A 5123-nucleotide genomic window follows, 5' to 3' on the forward strand; every position below is an offset into this window, starting at 1 on the left:
TGTACTCGCGCCCCGGAAGAACTAATTCCGGTAATCTCCCGGTCGCCGCACCCCCAAAGCGGCAACCAATCTCTCGCTCTGTAGCTATCCCCACCTTGGATGTGACCATGTATAAAAGAAGAGGTGGAGTTGGAAAAGAGAGTAAGTTCAGAGACTAAGTTGCAGGTTAATATCGGTGTCCACTCGAATTCAAATGAGGCTGGAAGACAGAGTGGAGCAAATGCGGTTGGATCCAGTGGCGCCATGAGCGCCTCCGCTGGGAACTGTGGTCGAGGCCCGACGCGGTGTCAGGGTACCCTCTGTGTTGTCACACGCACTCCCCCAATGGTACCTTCCAGAGTGGGTGGTTCCACTGCTACGCCTCAGTGGTACATCCCAGGACAGAACTGTTTCATCTCCAGCGCCCCTTGGTGGTGAGATTGGGGAACAACAGACGTAGATGCCCCTACCATCCCAGGATGATATGCAAAGGATGGAAAGACAAAGTCAGAATGAAAACCCCACCGATTACCACACTCTTGGTTTCAGAAAAAAGTCTTCATAAACTAAAGATGGCTCCTCTGTGATGGCCACTATTGTAACAGGAAGTACTCAAAGAATTTTCTCTGTGCTGGACACTGGTGCTTGTTTGTGCTTTTCTGTTTAATACAGAATAGGTGTCATGGGGAAAGCTAGCCACAGTCCCCCAACTGGCAGGAGAGATAAAGCTTCTGAGAATGGGATCTGAAGGCCTGGCGTGGGGACGGCCTCTGTCGCTGACTGCGAGTGACAGGTGACAGGACAACAGGACTTTCCTTTCGGTTAGGAAAGGGGTCATCTCCAAGGGGACCCAAGGACACCGTGTAGGTGAGAAAAAGACCACAGCTTTGTCATCATCTTGTCATCCCTGAGTATATTCCCTAGCAGAATCCTCAGCCTGTCTAGCTGTGCCTCTCTCAACAAATTTAAAGTTATTCATTCTGTCATTCATTGATTCTCTCCACAGTATGTGTGAAGCACAACTATGAGTGTTAAGAAGGAGAAAATCAAGCTTGCCCTCATGGAATGTACATTCTGTTCGGATATTACAGCCCCAAACCATAAGTAATTTTTCAGGTGTTTGTAATTGCCATGATTAAAATTAAATTGGGTGAGTGAAATAGAGAGAGGGGATCATGTATAGAAAGAGTGGCCAGGGAAGTTCTTTCTAAGATTGTGACATTTGAGCAAAAACCTAGAGGAGATGCCTATCTGGGAGAACAGTACCCCAGACAGAAATAATAGCCAGTGGAAAAATTGGGGAGTGGAACTCAGTGTCGTGCATGTGTAAACAGTGAGGAGGCTGATGTGACTGTCACAGCGTGATGGAGGGAAATCCAGGCGATCTGATGAAAGAAGTAATGAGGGGCAGGGTCCATGGTGCCTACTAGCCATGGGGAGGACTTTGACTTGAGCCCCAGGAGGGTTCTTTACAAGAGAAGCCCCCATACTTCATTCAGAGGCCCAGATCACACAATGATTGTTGAGGAACTCGTTTTTTAAACCAAGAAAACCACAGGCCCTCTGAAACTGAATGTGCCTTTCCTCAAATCCCCCACTCTCAAGGGGAATCCCCCCTACTGCTCCCAGTGAACATCCATGTCAATTGATGATACCCTCAGGAGAGACAGAAAAGGACCCTCATGGTGTGAATGAGGTCACATTCAGTCTTGCAAAGGCAAAGAGGGACGATGTAACAGTCACGGAGTTGTCAGGGAGAAAGACAAAGCTAGAGCATTAGACAGAAGCAGAGAGGCTATTTTTGGAAGCAAAGTGTCCCCACTTAGTTATCATCCACCTATGGGCCCCAAGCCCTGCTACTGGATGATGTACCTGTCTCTACAGGAGAAAAGAGGCTCCTCCCCAGGGACTGCCTCTAGGGAATGACTCAGTTGCCCATGGCCTGGGCCTCAGTCGTGCTCCCTTGATACACATCAGGGGCCTCTGCCCATTAACACAAGGACATGTTCCAGTCATGGGGAGGCTCATGCTGTACACAGGGTCCCTCATAACCTATTCTGTCCAGACTGCCCTCCTGCTGACCTCAGTGCCAATGAATGCTTTAATGGGGGAAAGAGGCAGGGATCTCTGCATTTGTGATGGAGCCTCATGCAAATTGGTGAATGTGAGGTTTCTCCCCAGCTGCTTGGAAGCTAATCTCTGTGACTTTCAGCACCACCTCCCAGGGAATGAGAAGGTTGCATTCCATGTATCCAGTAACAAGCTGGGTGTGTGATGGGGAGACACAGAGACATATCCTGATAGTGCATCAGTCACAGGGTCCTTGTGGCCCAGTGCAAATGCCCCCCTCCCCCACTACCTGGCCAGGATTGTGCTGAGTCTTCCCTGTCTCCTCCAAGGAACCCAAGCTTACATCCAGTTTCTCCCCTCCTCATGTGCTGAGACCTTCCATCTGCACTGGGCTTTGCGTTGTGCTCCCATCTGCAAAGGGTGCCCTCCTTGTTGTGGGTTGGGCAGATTGAATGAGTGAGTGTGTGAACAGTTTTGGTCACAGGGCCACTATCAAGGGTGGCAGTCTTGTCAGCAAGGTTTGTTTTTATCAGGATTATTACCATGGGCTCCTGTGAATAGCACATTATTTACTCTCCCTGAGGATGGGGCCCCAAGATTTCACCTCTGTAGGGAGGCATGGTAGAAATCATAGCAACTGTGAAATCACAGGTCTACTTCTAAGACCTGTGAGAGTGGGGTCCATCCAGCCTACATCTCAAGAACACTCTCATTTGCAGATACGTGAACAGCTCAGAGGCCCAACCCGCTGAACAAAGACCACCCCCCCCCCAGATAGTTCAGAGACTCCATGCCTGGACAGAGATCCACAAATAGTTCAGAGCCTGCTCATCCTGGACAGCAACTCCAATCAGTTCAAATATATCACACCTGAGGACACAGACCCAAACCAGCTCAGAAATTCCCACTGTGGCCTCAGATGAATTAGGATCCCTAAAACAAACAGCATTGCTCACAGCAGTTCTATGGGGTGAAGTTGTAACCTATGTGGTTGCTGAATGAGACTGAATTCTGAAGGAATTGAGAGTGAAAAACAGGATGAGGCACACTATGGGCTGGACAAGCTGGTCTTTATTTAGTTACTTGGATGCCTCAGGAAAAGGTTCAGTGACCCCAGATTCTTGCATCTTCCCAAACATAGAAAAGCATGAAAGCATTAACTTGTGATATCTGATTTCTGTGTTTCACAGTAATCTTTAACCAATATGCATGCTTGACTGCATGTATTTTCTAGCCAAACTCATATTGACTTCTCTGCTACCACCTCAGAGCAGTTTCCTCAGAGCTAACAGAGTAGCTGTGACCTGGGCTCTAGTCCCCAGAAGACCCTGGATCCAACTTAAACTCACAACACTTCCACTGTATGTTTTTCTTTAAGTAGACACTACTCAAGCTAACCCCTCGCCTTTAGCTCGTAGGCCCCACAGCCCTCCCCACAGGGCCTACAGCCTGCACCCTGGGACACAGAGCCCCAAATCTTTCTCTCTGGGCTTCTGTGTGGGCAGTGGCAGTGAGGCTCTGTTAAGTCAATCCCAAGGTAGAGAGGCCACCAGTCTTGCAACCCCTGGAGTCTGCATTCACCTGCATGTCATTCTGAGGAAGGCAGGTTCATTCCAGAGGTGTGGTGTGCCTTAGAGTTGATGGGTTCTGAAATTGATTTCCCATGTCTGAGTCCTGACTTTGACCCTAACCCTCCCCGATCCCCAGTCACCTCTGGTCATGTTAACTTTGTATCCTTCCCCTGAGAGGTTCAGAATGAATCCCAGATCCATAGAAGAAGCCCCAGGGACCTGGTCGTTTCTATCTCAGCACCCACTGTGGGCTACTGAATTCTGGAGATAGGAGAGGTTTTCCCCTCACTGTGCCTATGACAACTCCCTTACATCCCTCTAATCATCTGTCATTTTCCAGAGTCCCTCGCCTGGTGACAGCTGCCACAACTCCTCTCTCTCCAAAATTCCCACCCCCCCCCCATCTTCCAAGAGGCCTCCCCTCCCACCTCAGGGGCCTCTTTAGCCCCTCCCCCAGCCCTACTCCCAGGGCCTCATTTACACCCTCACTCCAATTGTGGCTTCTCACCCAGCACCTGCACTGCCTCAGGGGATCCCCTGAGGACCCTGTCTACTCCCTGCATTCTTCAGGACACCTCTCTCCTGCCCACACACAGAGGTCTGTCATAAAGTCCTGGTGAGGCAGGAACTGAAAATCTCCAGGATCCAGAGAAAATTCAAACCCAGACCAGGAGTCCAGGGCACTTCCCTCAGGGCTGGTGGGAAAGGGAGAGGGTCTCCGAGAGAAAGAGCTAGACCCAATGTCCCACAGGTGTGACGGGGTTATCCTCAAGGGGCTAATGAGGAAGAAGTGAGATGGCACCTTAGAAGTGCTTAGGACACTGCAATTCAGAAGAATGATTACCTGAAACTCAGAGCCCCGCCCACAGATGCCAGCTGACTCCTAGATTGACCTCACTAAAACAGCCACTGATTGGAGAAGCGTCTCCAGTCTCTTGACTGGGCAGTGAACACTCCTGGAGATTGGGTTCCACTGGTCCTTCAGTGCTCAGGCCCCAGGCCCCCACTGCAAGCTCTTGCTCATCAGCCTCAGTGCTTGACTGTGTGAGCCCTGGTCAGATCTGGGGTCTCTGTCCCTGTACCCCAACAAGAGCCTGCATCTGCGTTTTCCACTTGGGCTGCCCAGAGTGGTCTAGGATTCCTTGCCTCCCAAGCTCCACAACCAATCACTGCTGCCAGTGTATTCAAATCTGCCATGGATGGGTGTGGAGCGGCCTCCTGGACATCTGAGAAAGGGGATTCCCCTCTGTCTGCCCCAAGAATGATGTGAGGAGGTAGTAAGCAAGCTTGACTTCTTCTGCACCAGATATGGACAGCATTGTGGCAGCATCTATCAAAGTGAAAACTCCTGACAAATCCCTTATCCTGTCCCTGAGGGAAGGACATTTTTTTGTCCAGTTTTGTCAGTCACCCCAGTGTGTGGCACATAGTAGGTACTCATTGGGTGATTGGTGACTGACTGAGTCTTGATCCAGCAGCTCCATTTTAAAAATGTATAATCAA

This window comes from Dama dama, chromosome X, assembly GCF_033118175.1.
Source record: "Dama dama isolate Ldn47 chromosome X, ASM3311817v1, whole genome shotgun sequence".
Taxonomy (NCBI): domain Eukaryota; kingdom Metazoa; phylum Chordata; class Mammalia; order Artiodactyla; family Cervidae; genus Dama; species Dama dama.